This window comes from Vulpes vulpes, chromosome 8 (genome assembly GCF_048418805.1).
Source record: "Vulpes vulpes isolate BD-2025 chromosome 8, VulVul3, whole genome shotgun sequence".
Taxonomy (NCBI): domain Eukaryota; kingdom Metazoa; phylum Chordata; class Mammalia; order Carnivora; family Canidae; genus Vulpes; species Vulpes vulpes.
Window position 1 is genome coordinate 8,024,624 of NC_132787.1, and position 17,452 is coordinate 8,042,075.

General features: G+C 39.9%; 1 long non-coding RNA gene across 1 annotated transcript in view; it reads left to right on the plus strand.

The window, feature by feature from the left end:
* The window catches only part of LOC140599881 (uncharacterized), a 35,999-nt gene extending 26,415 nt beyond the window's left edge, over nucleotides 1-9,584 (plus strand). The window contains exon 4 of the long non-coding RNA XR_012002882.1: nucleotides 7,452-9,584. This is a non-coding gene — a long non-coding RNA (uncharacterized lncRNA). The remainder of the gene's footprint in view (nucleotides 1-7,451) is intronic.
* Nucleotides 9,585-17,452: the final 7,868 nt, after the last annotated feature.

A 17,452-nucleotide genomic window follows, 5' to 3' on the forward strand; every position in this document is an offset into this window, starting at 1 on the left:
AATTCTGCCTAAAGGTCTCGTTCCTGTTCACATATGTCTCCATAAAATCTGGTAGGATCTCCTCCCCTTTATCCTAGCCTTTATCCTTGTCATTCCTGTCTATTGGGGACAGGAGGTTAAAAAAAAAAAAAAAAAGACAAATAAAATGGGCTCCAGATGCCTGTTCAATTAACTGAAAAAGTCTGCTTGTTTAAGACCAAAAGAAAAAAGTGTCCCTGTACCCCAGCATTAAGTGCTTATGGCACTTCTTCAGGGCTCCAAAGAAGTTTAATATATTCTCAGCCATCCATCTAGCTCATTGTGAGATTCCTGGTGCATGGCTGTAGACAAAGGTCTCAGCAGCAGTCCCAAACCCTCTGTCCTGGTCCTCTGCCTTCTGTTGGCAGGGCGGAGCCGGGGGCGGGGGGGGGGGGGGGGGGGGGGGAGGTTGACACCACTCCTGCTCCTCAGTGTTAGCAGTGGCTTCAGAGATGGAACAGCTTTCCTCCCAGTGACCTTTCTAACCTTATAGACAAATCATCGTTCCTCACTTTTGCTCACAGTCTTATTGTCCTGTCGGCACCCACTCCTATCCCAGCTCCTCCACTTCTCAACTATGGGACCTCTCTGGGCCTCAGTTTCCCCATCTGTAAAAGGAGGATAGCAATGGTGTCTACTGCTGCCATGACATTTATGTTGCTTAAGGGGCGGAACGTGCTTAGAACAGTCCATAAGACATCATGAGTACCAAGTCATTGCTCTAGCTTATATTATTCTTACTAGCGGTAATAGCAGTTAGCAGCACTAGTAATGATAGTATTCTCTGTCACCAACTCAAGGGATCCCAAAGCTGATATCTTTTCCTCTTTTAGATTACATTGAGGATGGGACGCCTGGGTGGCTCAGTGGTTGAGTGTCTGCCTTTGGTTCAGGTCACGATCCCAGGGTCTTTGGATGGAGTCCCACACCGGGCTCCCCACAGGGAGTCTGCTTCTCCCTCTGCCTGTCCCTGCCTCTCTATTTCTCATGAATAAATAAATAAATTCTCAAAAAAAAAATTACATTGAGGGTGAATCACTTAGATCCCCCTTTTAAAGAGCCTGGCTTAGAATAAAGCCTACTGCCAATGCTCTGGGACCTCTACCGGAAGGTTTTCATTTTCTCTTGACAGGAGGCACTGTCGAAAGTGTCCTTGCCACCTCTCTAGTATTAATAACTACCAAACGTAACTAGAGAATCATTAACATGTCAGTGATCTGATTCCATGGGTTTACATCATGATGGAAATAGTCAAGGTCACAAAAAATATGAAGAAGGAAAACAGCAGCTCCTTGATACCGAGCCTAAATTTTCCCCAGCTTTTCTGTCATGGGTACTTTTTTAGGATTTTTGTCCTATATACTGCCTGTGTTTGATGAATTAACTGTTCCCTGACTACATTTTGTTTTTTGAATAATGCCTCAGCTTATAGAATTGAATCAGGGTAATAACAGCAAATGGCAGAAAAATAGTGGTCTAAAATCATCCCCAAACCCAAGCCTCTTCTCTCGGGATGAAGTCCAGAGCTGTGGCAAATAGACTGGCACATTACTTGTTTCTTCTAATCCAAATTTCTAGTAACACTCAAAGGCTGGGGTTTTGAAATATTTTACCTAAGGTTTAAAATAATAATAGATCCAATCACTTAAGTTCTTTTTTGTTCATCCAATATTTGAAATCTTTATAAGCTCTAAAGTAATATGTTCTGGTTACTGAAAATTTCATTTTATGGGATCCTGTAATTTCAATACATGTCTCAACCTAACTTATTCTTGTTTCACCCTAAATCTAGAGGGATCCTGACACCAGCCAAAGTAGACATGGTCAGAAATACTGACATAGACTTATTTACTTAGCCATTGTACACATTCTTCACTGGAGGATGACAGATGTGTTCAGAAATAAGTAACTGAAACAATAATAATAATAATAATAAAATACTATTATACTGTGAAATTTCTTTCAAAATTAAATATATCCTCACTTCAGTGTGGTTGGAGTAAAATAGTCAGAAGACAATGTCTGCCTGCTGGTGGACTGATCCAAAAGCAACTCTTCTCAACACACTGTCCGCACTGAAAGGGCTCAGAAAGCTGTCCCGTGGATGGCAAGAGAGGCTCATGTCCTACCACTACCTCAAATCAACACATCCCAAACCCAAAAGCCTATACAACAGGTTCTGCACTCAAATCCAAGTGATATAATCCATCTCATACAGTGATGCAATCCATCCTGTACAACATCAAAGTATGGCAAGGAGTTGAGAGTGGCATCCCTAGACTAACTCATTCCTAGGTAGTAACCATACCTGGAGTGGAACTCACTCTCTTACTTTTGGGAACCCCAGATGGCACCTTAGCAACAGTCAGTGAGTGACCCCCTCCTCACCATCCTTCTATGCATTCTTTCCCTCTCCTCTAGAGCTCCTCTCTCCCTGTGGTTTCCACTTGTCTGGTGTTCTGACCATCAGAGTGGGTTTTCAGTAATACTCATTGTCTACTCCACATGGTTCTATGACTACATAGGCAAGATTCAGATGTCTGTGGGTGGAGGTGGTTGGGGAGGAGTCCCTTACAGTGATCTGATCTCTGAGAGAGACCACCTTCCATTGCAAAAGTTACCCTCCATCTCCTCACCCATCTAATTGGCTTCCAACTCAAGCCCGTGTTTCCTCCTCAGTCATGACTCCTTCCTATCTGTAAGAGTCACCATCTCTGTGAAGACTTTTCCTTACCACTGCAGTTAGCAACTGTCATCCCCGTACATCACACCCGTGTGTCTCTTTATTCAGTCAGGGCTTTTCAGGTCCTTTTAGGGTCTCACACTTTCTTGAAAATCTGATAAAAGTCATGGGTCCCCTAAAAATCCACATGCTCTTAAACTTCTATGTAAAATGTCAGGACTCTACATTTTAAACCCTTTACTATAAAAAGCATCATGGTTATTTTGTTATGACTATTTATTTTCAAACCCGTCTGCCTCATTAGAATATATGCCATTCTAGGACATGTTCTTATCATGTTTTATCTTCTTCCTTCAATCCCTTTGTGTGTAGTGCTGCATTTAGTATGCATAAGGTACTAAAAAAGGTCAATGAACTGACTAGTACAATATTTAGGTATTAGGTTAATACAGCATTTCCAAATACTAGTCATTAGAGTAACACTCACAATTTTTGCCATATCTGCTACAATTTGTCCTTTTGTTTACTTTAAGCTTACCACTTGTGGTAGGTTATTTGCAAAATTATTGCCAAAGATTCTTTCCACCTTGGAACATGTGTGTCACTAACCTCCCAAAAATATATAAAGTCTGTTTTTCTTCCCTTTGGTTCAAGATTTGTCTTGTGACTTGCTTACCAATGAAATGTAGCAGGAGTAATGCTTTTTGACTCCCGAGTCTAGGCCTTAAGAGACTTTGCAGCTTTCTTTTTTTAATGTCTGGAGATCCACCTATGATGTAAAAAAGCCCAGGCTGGACTACTAAGTTATGAGAGGCCATGTGGAGAGAGAGAGGCTCAGCCAGCTTCAGCCATTCCAGGCACTCCAGCCGGGCTGGCAGACATGACGGAAGCTGTCTTGGACCTTCCAACTCTATCCAAGTTGTCAAGATGAAGGAATGACCCCAACAGCAGACATCACATGGAGGAGAAGAATTGCCCACGTGTGCCTAGCTAACCCATAGAATCCTAATAAACTGTTGTTTCTTAAGCCACTATGTGCAGGGTAGCTTGTTTAAACATCAATAGATAAGTGATTTACTACTTTTCCTTAAATAAACTTTTTTCAACTTAAGTACATGTTAAAAGAAAATTTTGTCTCTTCCATAGATGGAAATTTAGTATCACTTTTTTCATAAAACTAAACGCAATAAAAAAAAGTAGTATTATTCACTTCTAGCCAAATGCTGCTGCATACAGAAGTCTCTATATTAGTTCCAAAGGAAGATACCTAAATGTCAGACAGGTATTAAAGGTACACCAGAAGTAAACTGGAAGTCTCTCTTTGCTGTAAACTGAACTGAAAACAAACAGAATGAAAATAACATGCATACTTATCCTGAAATGTGCTATTATTTATCACCAGAATTCATCATTTTGCAGCTATCGGTACTAAATAATAACAAAGGTGGTAAACAGCCACGGCAAAAATTCAGAAAGTTACTCAAATGACTGACATTTGGAAGATGCTGTATTAACCTAGCACCTAAACATTGAGACAGGCAGGCAGTCAACACCTTTGGTACCTTCTACACAACAACACAATGCTAAACAGAGAGGTTTAATGAAGAGGCGTTAATGCTAAACAGAGGGGTTAAAGGAAAGATAAAACATAATGCAATCCTGTCCAAGAAATACTTATATTCTACTGGAGGAGACAAGAATGTGAATAAATAGTGTCAACTCATTAACCATGGTAAATGTAACTGTTAGATTGAAAATGTAAAACCCATGGACTCAGACTCCAAATCTCTTAACATTCTGCATAAAAGTTTGAGGGTAGATGGCTATTTCTGGCCTCATGACTTTCATCAGATCCTCAAAGATGTCCACTGGAGTCCCACTCCATAATTTGGGAAATACTGAATTAGATAATGCATACTATTGTTCTTGGTTCAATTGCTTCTACCTCAAGACTTTTCCAGATCACCTAGACATTCTTTTTTTAGTTTGTAATTCTGAAATCAAAACTCTGACCTTCTCTTTTCCCTTTATGGTTTTATACTTGTCTCACATAATTATACAAAAGTTCTTAAATTCCCTGATGACCAAACTCCCCTAAATATCTCAACCATATTTTAAGCTCTTTGAAGCTAGACATGTCATATAACTTCCTGCCTTCTATTTTATCAATAAACATCTGTTGAATGAAGAATAAACCTCCTAGAACTCCTGCAGGAAGTTTTTCCTGCTGTCTAGGACTGATTAAAATGTGTTTTCTATTGCTCAGACTATGAACACTGAATGTGTATTAAATCTGAAATGTTTGTATAATAAAATAGTTGCGGGGGAAGAAAGCACCAAGTTCTTCCTGAAATGTTCTATGTGTACATTCATCCACATCTGCCTGGACTGGAATTCTGTGTCTATGTCTGTTTAGGTCAATGTTGAAAATTGTAAATGGTGTGGGGACTGTGCTTGTTTACATACTGTGTGACGCAGCTTTTGCCATGTTATTTACACACAGGGCCGTGGGACCTCTCCCAGGCATGAAAAGTGCTGCTGTTGACATTTATGCTTTTCTCATTCTTTCTTCTTTTATTCTCTTGCTTCAACATAGCAATTTTGCTTCTCTCTGGAACTGAAATCAATGAAAAATATAGATCTCTAAAATTTTAGTACTCTCATCAGAATTTCTTTAAAAAGTTAGCCATGTTGAGGACTGAGTGAGCTGAAGTCCCCTCTGTTCAGAGTTCTTGAGGGTTTGACATTTAAATTTATTCTAAAATAGTTTTTGCATGAAAAACCAAGAAAGGGAGGATTGTGGTTTGTACCTTGGCATGGAATTTTATGTGAGTGGGACAGAAACAGAGTGGCGGTGTTGGAGCTGTCTGCAGGATTTACTGGCACTGATTAGGGCAGGAGTGGTCCAGTGTCCAAACAAGCACATAATTCATATGACTAATTCTAGCTTTGCCTAATCCTCTACCTCCACACACCCCCACAACACACACGATCAACATATATGGAGATGTTAACAAAGCTATCATCTCATTCTCTTAGACTGTTTCTCCTCCATGATTCTCCAGGCCTGAACTTTCCCACAAAGGAAAGGGTCTTTAGGGCAAGAGATTGCAAAAGGCAGCAAATCAATGGGAGAATTCCTGCAAAACTTTCTGTGAGGGGACAGAATGAAACATGTTTTATTCCAAGATATTTTCAAGTGAGTAGACTTCTCAGCCATAGGAGCATCTGAAAATATTACATATATATAAGTAATTTATATTATGTTATATATAATAATATATTTACATATATAAAAAAGTTTATATATATACATTCTATTATTTTTTTTCTAAATACTTTTTAACCTTAACTTTCATTTTTTTAAATATTTTATTTATTTATGAGAGACAGAGAGAGAGAGAGAAAGAGAGGGGCAGAGACACAGGCAGAGGGAGAAGCAGGCTCCCTGCAGGGAGACTGACACGGGACACGATCCCAGGTCTCCAAGATCACACCCTAGGCTGAAGGCGGCACTAAACCGCTGAGCCACCCAGGCTGCCCTTAACTTTCCTTTTTAAGGCATGTTTAAGTACCATGTAAATAAACTCCTTGGGACACCTGGGTGGCTCAGTGGTTGAGAGCCTGCCTTCGGCTCAAGGAGTAATCCCAGGGTCCTGCGATCGAGTCCCACATCAGGCTCCCTGCAAGGAGCCTGCTTCTCCTTCTGCCTGTGTCTCTGCCTCTCTCTCTCTCTGTGTGTCTCCCATGAATAAATAAATAAAATCTTAAGATAAGTAAATAAATAATAAACAAACTCCTCGGTTATATGTGTTAAATTTTAGTTCTTGAAACATCCTTTTCATTCATCTGTATCCCTTAACTTTTTAAATAATAACACTTCCTTACGAGTTTGATCTGATTAGCCATGACATGACACAATAGTGTACAAAGACTTAATACACGTTATGCATGTGTAATAGAAAACACCTGCCACTTGGAACGTACAGCTCACCTAGCACAAAGTAGCAGATTTTGAGGAAAACACCTGGCACATGGGATAACTGCCAGATGCATGTTAAAGCCCTGCCTCCAGTGGCCTCACATAATGATTGCAGTGACAGCCCTTGAAATAGCAGGCATCAAGCTGAACTCTCACATCATTTTTCTCAGAGCTTCTTCCAAAAGAAAACAAAGCAGATGTGTGTGTGTGTGTGTGTGTGTGTGTGTGTGTGTTTTCCTGTGTTGAGGGTACAAAATTCTAGAAGTAGATGTTCGACGGTGCCTGAGATATCAACATAGCAGATAAAGAAAATGGGGTGCATATGGAAAGGGTTAAACCAGAGATCCTGGAATGATTCCAAGTTCAAAAATCTATTGTGCTCTGGTTCATGGCAATTGAGTGAACACAAAACTCTGTTTCTCCCTAGACCTAATGAACAAAAAGAAACAGTAGAATGTCAACCAAAAGGTGGCTGGAGGATGAACAAGTGGGAAGGTGCAGTCCAAATGCAGCCCATCAAAGGCTGTGGGGAGTAGAGCAGGCTCTTGGGTGCTTTAAGCATCTGCTCTAGTGAATGGGATAAAAGGGCCATCTGTACATTGCATGCGTCTGGATATGTCCTCCACCTGGCGAAGACATCCCTGTGCACCTGAATGGATTGTGCATTCACACAATCATCCCTGTGGTGGGATCCTCTGTAGATACGAGCCAGAAAAAGACATTGAATCTTAATCTTGGGAAGTAAAACATCCCTTCCTGTTTCCACAGGTCCATCCCGATAGCAGTGTGGAACAACTCAGAAACAGTCAAACTGTCTGGATTCAATTCCTTGCTCTATTGTTTATCAATGTGCGGCCTTATGTTATTGGCCAAACTGATTTGAGGCCAAGTTTGTTTTGTTTTGTTTTGTGTTTTAGAGAGAGAGAGAGAGAGAGCGCACACAAACAAGTGGCGGGGGGTGGCAGAGGGACAGAGAGAATCTTTGGCAGGCTCCATACCCAGCATGGAGCCCCATGCAGGGCTCAATCTCATGACCCTCAGATCATGACCTGAGCAGAAATCAAGAGTTGGAGGCTTAACTGGCTGAGCCACCCAGGCGCCCCCAAGCCCAAGTTTTTTTAAACTGCACAATGAACATAAATGTAGTGCCTGCTTTACCAACATGAAGTGGTGAGGAGAAAGACAGCTTTGTGAACAATGCCTGCATGTGTGTGCCCACAAGGGGAGAGGAAGAGGTTAGTCTTCCATGGAGTGCCCTGGTGCACATGATACACCGGATGTATGGCAGATGGCACCGTAGTCTAATATGCTAACTGCCAACGAAGTTCACCTGAGCCACACTGAGTGGATGTCTGTTCTCCCACCCATGTAGGTCCCTCTGTACTCACACCCCAGCCTCACTCCTGTAGCCATGTGCGAGTTCATGCTCCTGACACTTGTGCTCTGGAGCCCATCCCTTCTCACCCAACACATTCCTCTGGCAATTGTCCACCCACTCCTGCATCATTGAGTTGTTGTTCCCTAGTGGATCATGCCTAGCACACAAATGTGCTGTAATAACTTCTTCCATTATAATTTTTTTTAATTCTCCTTGTGCCACATCCTCCTCTAGCTACCATTCCATTTCTCTTCCTTTTAAGAGTAAAACTCCTCAGAGTAGTCTGCCTCCTGTCCAGCTTCTTCCACTCCCTCTGGGATCCATTTCAAATAGCTCTCACCCTCATTACTTTATTGGAATTGTTAGTGTGAAGTCACCAGTGATCCCCATGGTGCTACACACAAAGGTCAGTTCTCAGCCTCCCCTCACTCACCCTGTCCAACACTGGACACACTCGCTTATTCTCACTTCTTAAAACCCTTGGTTCGCTTGACTTATGGGACTTTGTTCTGCTCAGAATCCTAGAATGGGAATACCTCTCACATGGAATAAAAAACAAAGCTTTAGAACGGCTCAAAAGGCCCTCTTTGACTACTCTTCTGTGAAGGTTCTTCCAGATAACCAAATAATTCATTTCCTGAATTCCATCAGCTCAAATACCAGTTTCAGTCTGCAAGTCTTTCCCTGACCCCCTAGGTAAAATAACTGCCTCCCTAACATATCTCCCTTATTTGAAGCTTAATATTACAATCTACATTATACAAGTATAGGTTTACTTATTTTATATAAGCCTGTTTTGTTCATGGCCCTATCCCCAGCACCTACAGCAGTGTCTGCACATAGTAGAAATTCAGATACTTAAGAAGTGCTCCAGTGAAGAAATCCTAAGCCCTGGAAACTGAGCAGAGGCTGTACACACAGCCAGCCTTCAATGTTTAGTTCAGAAAGGAGAAGTCAGAAGAGAAGTGGACAGTGCTAGGGATGTTCTGTGCTATTTATGTTGGATCAGGTAAATTTCTCCCTGTGAGAGTATGAAGTGGGATAAAAGTGACATGATGCCTTTGAAAAGATTCTACAGTACCAAAGAAAATGCTGATGTCCTGTTTGGTATCCTAAACAGAAGCGTATAAAGATATGATCTCTATAATATAAGAGGAAGGAAATTCAAGAACGAATTGACAAAGATGAAAGGACAAGAGAGTACGAAGCCACTGGTATAAGAAAAAAATGCAAGGAAACTCAAAATCAGAATTAAAATGTTCCTTTGACGCAGAATCATAATATGTATTCAGAAAATTAATTGTTGCATCGGATCACTTGAGGTTCCCTTCCAAAATGCAGAACAAAAGTGGAAAAAATGCATTAAAAAGATAAAAATTATTAACAAGGTTATTATCTTCAGTGATTTTTGTTGTTGTTCCTATATACTTTTTTCTATTTCTAAATTTTTCACAATGTATGTGTAGAATCATAATAATCAGGAGGAAAGGGAAAGGAAAAAATTAAATATGTATCTTAACACTGTTTATAGCTTTTTTTTTTTTTTGAAAGGACAGGAAATTCTTTTCTAGCTCACTGGGCCCCTGCAGCCTACTAATGCTATTCTTTCTGTCTAGCATCCAGTGACATAATCTAGAAATTCCCCTAACACTTATTTTGTTGGATATCACTGTAGGATTTGGCTTTTTTAATATGACTAGATCTCAGAAGGATTCCGATACTTTGGATGAAATTGGGAGTATTGAGAAACAAACACAAAACAAAGGGTATTATTTTCTTCATTTTCCTCAACTTTTTAAAAAAGATTCATTTAATTACTTTAGAGACAGAGAGAGATTGGGAGAGAACAAGAGAGAGACAGCATAAGTGGGAGTGGCGGGGAGAGGGAGAGAGAATCTCAAGTAGACTCCAGGCTGAGCAAGGAGTCTGAAGCAAGGCTGGATCCCACCACCCTAGGATTGGGACCTAAGCCAAAATCAGGAGTCCGATGCTCAACCAACTGTGCCATCTGGGCACCTCTATCTCTACTGTGCCCAACCATTTTGTTTAAATGCCTATTAGGGCAAAGAGTGTCAATCCACTTAAAAGTATAGATTTTGGGGCTCTCTGGGTGGCACAGTTGGTTGAGCACCCATCTCTTATTTTAAGCTCAGGGTCTGATTTCAGGATCATGAGATTGAGCCCCAATCAGGTTCTGAGCTCAGCGAAGAAAGAGTCTGCTAGAATTTCTCTCCCACTCCCTCGGCCCCTCCCTGCACTCAAACACACACACTCTCTCTTTTTAAAATAGGTGAATAAACCTTTAAAAAAAAAAAGTACATATTTTGGGCAAGGGATAAGAAAATGTGCTTGGGATACAAGGCCTATGTGATTGTTAGTGTTCTGATGGAGAATCTGCCTCAGGATTCTACAGCCCTTATGTGGTGGCCTTGGCTGTTTTGGGTAAGCTTCCAATACTGCAGTCAGGGTTTTTAAACTGCAATTGGCCCTGCTAATATATAGTGTTATTTCTTTCCCTCCTTCCCCAAATTTGCAAGCTTGTTTCTTCTTAAATGCGCCATGAGATGATGCATGAATGCATTTTATTTCCTCAATGGAAATGTAGATGCTGCACAGCTGTTAGACTTGAAATCACCAGGTGGTACTTGGAAGCAGGAACTAAGATGCTGTTGCCAGGGTAACCACACATTCTTCCAGCTATGGGAAGAGCTGCCATGTTTTCTATGCTCTTAGGAATATAGTTATAAAAGGATTGGCTTAGTGCATATGAATATTTACTATTTAAAGAGAGCACTCATTTCTTCATAAACCAGTAGAATATTTTTTGATTATTCATATGCCTCAAAAAGACATTTTATCTTTGCAGGGCATCAGGTGTCATCTTTCTTTGCCATTATAATTGTAAGGATCCAGTACTAACTAATATTTTATGGTACCAGTAACATACCGGTACACCTCGTTTTATACATTAGATTCATTTTAAGTAAGCAATTAGAGCTTAGTATTTATACCATTGTGAATTCTGTAAGAAGAATGTATTTAATTCATCAGTCATCTCCCTAGAATCTGGGAGATCTAGAGGCTAATCTGAGATTCTCAAAATTGCAGGCATTTGACAAACCTATAAGGTGGGTTGGGACCACTCTGGCAAGGAAGGAGTAGTTCCACACCACTCAGAACAAAGCAGAATTGAAGCCAATGACACAAATATTCTTCCTTCCTCCCACCCTCCCTTCTTTCATTTTTTAAAGATCTATTTGCTGAGCCCCTAATTTGCATTAGGGCTGTGGCCAGGGCTGTGAAAGTTTCTTTAGAGATTAAACCCAGCAGTGGAGGTGAAGGTAGTATGGCCAGCTTCACCCACAGTCCTAGGTTTTGTCAAATTGTTTTCCAAAGTGGTAGTGTCAGTGAAATCCTCCCATGAGCAATGCATAAGATTTCTGTTTGTTCTACATCCTTACCAACACTTGATCTCTGGTGGATGCAAAATCCTATCTTCTGACCTTTTAAACTTTGCATTGCCCTGATCACTGTGCTCTCATGACAACTCGATATTTGAGCTTTCTTTTCTGTATATTGCTTGTTCATATCCTTTACCCATTTTTCCATTGGGTTGCCTTTCTTTATTGATTTATAGGGATTCTTTATGTATCCTCTTCATGAATTTTTTTATTATATGTTTAAATCTCTTTCTTCCTTGCTTACTGGTCTTTCATTGCTTAAGCATCTTTTAATTTCTGAAGTTTCTCATTTTAACCTTATCAAGTTTATTTTTTGTCCATGTTCTTCTTTATGTTTTTTACACATTTAAGAAATCCTACCTATTCCAAGTTCACAAAAATGGTTTTTTAGATGTTTAAAAATTGTGCTTTTCACATTTATGTCTTTAAGCTATCTATAGTTAATTTTTGCTTATGGTGTGATATGGGAAGCTAATTTTTCTTTTTTTTCCCCTACTGTACCAAAATCCATTACTGAAGCATCAAAATTTTCCCCAATCTGGCCTCTTACATATACCATGTTTTCAGATACATGTGGATCTGTTTCTAAACTTTATTACTATTCTGCCTTAATGACTATAGCTTCATAGTAAGTCTTGATATCTATTAAAGTAAAATTCTGCACCTTGTTCTTCAAAATTATCTTAACTATTATGGGCTCTTTGCTCTTCCATGTAAAATTTAGAATATCTTGCCCAACTGCTATTGTCATCATAAATATTTTACGCTATGGATTATGTGACTGATTTTTACACACAAAGATAAATCAAGTGCTATACAATATGATCAGCGGGAGCTTGGATGCTAATTAAGTTGCATATATGAATTCTAAAAATGCCATATGCCAAAATCATATCAAAAAATGATTGCTGAATGACTTTGGTTGATTATGGATATTGACAGACTTTGGATCTTTCCTCAGAAACAGACTCGGCCATCTCACTCTACTTTGTATGATGCTACCATCAGTAGCCAGTGGCTCACTGTCCCCTCTGGATCAGTGTTAGGTAGGCAGGAGCTTCCATGATTCCTGAAGGAGGAGGAAACCCTAGCACCAGCATCAGTATGGGAGGTGAGACTGAAAAAAGTCTCACTTAGGGATGCCTGGGTAGCTCAGCAGTTGAGTGTCTGTCTTCGGCTCAGGGCAGATCCTGGAGTCCCAGGACCAAGTCCCGCATCGGGCTCTCTGCATGGAGCCTGCTTCTCCCTCTGCCTATGTCTCTGCCTCTTTCTCTCTCTCTCATGAATAAATAAATAAAATCTTAAAAAAAAAAAAAAGAAAATGTCCCACTTCGTCTATACTACTACTCCCCTAGCACCTCCAGGCTGCTTGCCCCTCAGAGTTCTCAACATTAATCACACCTCTAGGATAGGATTTAAATTAATCTTTGTACATTCAGAAACTTCAGGCTTGTCACTGCTTCAGCAGCAAATGTACGAATCTTGGGGAGCTAAGATAATTTTACATGTATCTTTACATTCCTCTCATATATTTACTACATAACAGTACTCAGAAATACCTTTTTTAAAATTATAATAATGTATAATAACTTGGAGCTACTATAGCTATCTCAGTCTTAATCAAATGCTGGGTATGAGCTTTGAGCACATTTTATGTACCAAGCATAATTCTCAATACTTTGCATATGACTTTCCAGATCATCCTTACAACACTCTTGCAAGGTAGATAATATAATCCCAAACTTACAGGTGAGGAGATTGAAGACCAGAGAAGTTATTGCCTAAGGAAGGTACGTTATACTATAACGTATAAGTAATACATTATAGAGTGAAGATTCAAGCCCAGAAATGTTCAGATTTCAAAGTCTTTGATCCTCCCTATAACACTTTAGACTATGTTAAAAATCTTCTAGTTTAAAACAATAAACAGGGGCAGCCTGGTGGCTCAGCAGTTTAGTGCCGCCTTCAGTCCAGGGCCTGATCCTGGAGACCGGGGATCGAGTCCCATGTCAGCCTCCCTGCATGGAGCCTGCTTCTCCCTCTGTGTCTCTGCCTCTGTGTGTGTGTGTGTGTGTGTGTGTGTGTGTGTGTGTGTGTGTGTATGATAAATAAATAATCTTTAAAAATAAAAAAATAAAATAAACATAGCATGGGGCACCTGGCTGCCTCAGTTGGAAGAGCATGTGACTCTTCATTTTGGGATTGTGAGTTTGAGCCCCACATTGGATGTAGAGATTACTAAAAAATAAATAAACTTCAAAAAAAATTAGAAACAGGATCCCTAGGTGGCTCACTGGTTTAGCACCTACCTGCCTTTAGCCCAGGGCTTGATCCTGGACTCCAGGGATCGAGTCCCACATCGGGCTCCTTGCATGGAGCCTGCTTCTCCCTCTGCCTGTGTCTCTGCCTCTCTCTCTCTCTCTGTGTGTCTTTCACGAATAAATAAAATTTTTAAAAATTGGAAACAATAAACATAATGTAACTATTTGCATTTTAGGGATACTAACTTTCAAATTGCCCTATGCTCATATGGTGAACAATTCATTTATTTGAAATGCAGTTGGGGCAGCCCGGGTGGCTCAGCGGTTTAGCGCTGCCTTCAGTCCGGGGCCTGGTCCTGGAGACCCGGGATCGAGTCCCACATCAGGCTCCCTGCATGGGGCCTGCTCCTCCCTCTGCCTGTGTCTCTGCCTCTCTCCTCTGTCTCTCATGAATAAATGAATAAAATCTTTAAAAAAAAAAAAAAGAAAGAAAGAAATGCAGTTAGTGCTACCTATTATATGCTAGGCTCTGGATAGTCTTTTTTTTTTTTTTTTTTTTTAAGATTTTCTTTATTTGGGCAACCTGGGTAGCTCAGCAGTTTAGCGCCTGCCTTCAGCCCAGGGCGTGATCCTGGAGACCCCAGATCGAGTCCCACATCAAGCTCCCTGCATGGAGCCTACTTCTCCCTCTGCCTGTTTCTGCCTCTCTCTCTCTCTCTTTCTCTCTGTGTGTCTCTCATCAATAAATAAAATCTTTAAAAAAAATTTTTTTTAAAGATTTTATTTGAGAGAGAGAAAAAAAAACACAAGCAGAGGGAGGGGCAGGGGAAAAGGGAAAAGCAGATTTCCTTGCTGAGCAGAGAGCTGGGGCTTGATCTCAGGACCCTGGGATCATGATCCGAGCCAAAGGTAGACACTTAACTGACAGAGCCACCTAGACACCCCAAGGCCCTGAATATTCTTAAAAGCAGCTCAAAATTAACCTGAGTGTCAACACACCCTGAGAAAAAGTTAGAAAAAGTGAAAATGTTGAATTAGCTGGGACACATGATAAGCACAACAGAAAAGAAAAAAGAAATTCAAGGTTCTCTCCAACTGATTACTTTGAAAAGCTGTAGATATGCTAACTACTGTAAATTTTGCTGAAGAACTGTGCATTATCCTTTTGTCTAGTTTGAGTTGAAAACCCTACGAATTTTAAACCATTCCAAAAGATTCTATAAGTAAGTTGGAACAAAATCACAGGCTAGCTACCAATATAGATATTTCCCACTACATGAACTGTGCTACACATAATCAAATGAGCAAAATATGTCTTAAAATTGTACTGTTGGGTAATTCTATCTATGGAAGGGGAACCTTTCACTTTAGTCAATAAAAAGTGAAAAGCCTGGATGTCTTCATAGCCTTTGGGTAGCACAGTATGTAGACCTCTGAGCTTTAGTTTTCCAGTTTGCAAAAAAGGAGAAAATCATAAAAGCAATTGCAAAATCTCAGGTTGATTACATGTGATAATGTATTTGAAGAGTACTTTATTTTTTTTTTTTGAAGAGTACTTTAGGAAGTATAATGTGTTGCATACATACGACTTATTAGATAGAAGTTTGATGATCAAAACACCTGTTTCCAAAGCTATGCTTGGACCATGAGTGAACTAAAAATAAAAAAGCAGAGTTCCTACTCATTTTAGAATGGAACAAATCCAGAGTAGGAGATGGGAATGAAAAATGAGGAGTTTCTAAATGAAAAGGGATAAGATTAGAACAATAGAATATATTCCAAGTTTCCTTAAGAATATGAGTAAATACAATTGAAACAATAAAACTTTGTATAGGTGGCACTCTCTTTGTGAGGGGATAGTAAAGATCCTGATCCACACCTTCCAAATTTCAGGACCACTGAAACTGTAATAAAAGAATCTGGAGAGATAACGTTAAAGAATTAAGACTTTCTGCTATGTTTGGTTGAAGTCCAAACTTTAATGGGGATTTTAACCTATTGCATATCCAATGAGGAATCGACTGTGGATAATATTGAAGAGAAATATTTGATGAGAAACAGAAGAGGCCAAAACTCACAAATCTTGTGAGGCCATTCCTGACGTGATTCTATGTCGACAGACTGACTGGTTTACCCACGGTCCTTCCCAAGCTTTCAATCTTTCAGCTACAGCTTGCAAACCATTGGAAATAAAAATAAAATAGTAATAAATAATAATAAATAAAATTAAAAATAATAAAATGCATCATCTTAAATCATAAATGGATGTAGGAAAAAAAGAACCAATAGCATTGCAGAAATATGATTGATGGCTAAAAGGGTCTAATACTCTGGTGTGTCTTTCTCTTTGTTGTCAGACTCCTAAAAGGTCCAGTGGTACCTTAACCCTAAATTAAGTGTCTTAATAAAACCTCTGATAGAAAACAGCTGTGGACTGTCAGCAAGATGCTTGTGGATTATCCTAAGTAGTGATTAGCAATTGTCCATTGGATTCAATGACAAAAACCACTAAACCATCTCTTCCCCAACCCCAGCTATTTAAGTAGACTAAGTACAGAATGAACAACGCATACTCTGAGCAGAAGCATAGGAAGTGATATGCAAAAACCTGTCTCCGGAGCTATGGCATTCAGTGTGTAGTTTGTGAATGGCACCAGATCCTGGATAGAGGGGAGGAGGGAGCTGCAAGCCAACCTGTACTCCACTTGTCAGGTTCTACGTTCTGGGACAAGCTCTGTCAGCCAGCCTGAAAAGGAGTTGTCTCCAAGGGAAAGGCCCCATGCCTCTGAAGGGCTGCAATAGCATAAAACTGTCACAAAACTGTCACATAGACTAGTGGGCCCTGCTGACTCAGCAGTGACTCCCTATATGACTTAGGGAAAACCAGAACTTTTTCATTTCATCCAGAGTAAGCCCTTCATATTATTAAACTACAAATGTTTGACAATCCACACACTGACCATGTCCATCCATCACCCACTGATGGGTAACACCAAGGGTCTTTAGCTTTAATTGGAAATAACATAAACAAATTATCTAGCAAGGTCTCACTCTCTGAGGCTTTAAGCAAGGGCATGACACTCTGGTATATTTTCCTCACCTTCTTGTCTTCCAGCTTCAGCCCATTGAATGGAAGCACCTAGAAGACAAGTCTTCACAACAGTGGATTAAGCCCAAGGATTGTTTTTCTTTTAACTACTGATATGTTGCTTCTGCTGGTACTCGATATTAGCATCTACGACTGGGCAAAGACAAAGTTTGAGATTTTTTTGTTTAAATAAACACTTGCGTAAGTGTTTAATACGTATTTGGCACAGTTCTAAGTGCTTTCTTTACGAGCACAGACTCATTAAATCCTCACCAGTCATTATTCATTCTTTACATTTGTGAAAACGGAAGCACATAGCTAGCAAAAAGCAGAACCAGGAATCAAGCTAGGCAGTCTAGATCCAGAATCCATTCTCCAATCTAAATTGCCCGCTGTGGTTGCCACTCTAGCTGCAACAAAACAGGTATGTCTGAGAAATATGTTTTCCAGTATCTCCACCCAGTGAGTAATGTCCTAGGTTAAAGTCTTTGACAAATAAATGTTGTCGTCCTGAAAACCAGATACAATGCCTAAATTTTTAAAAATGTTTTTTAAAAGATTTTATTTATTTATTCCTAAGA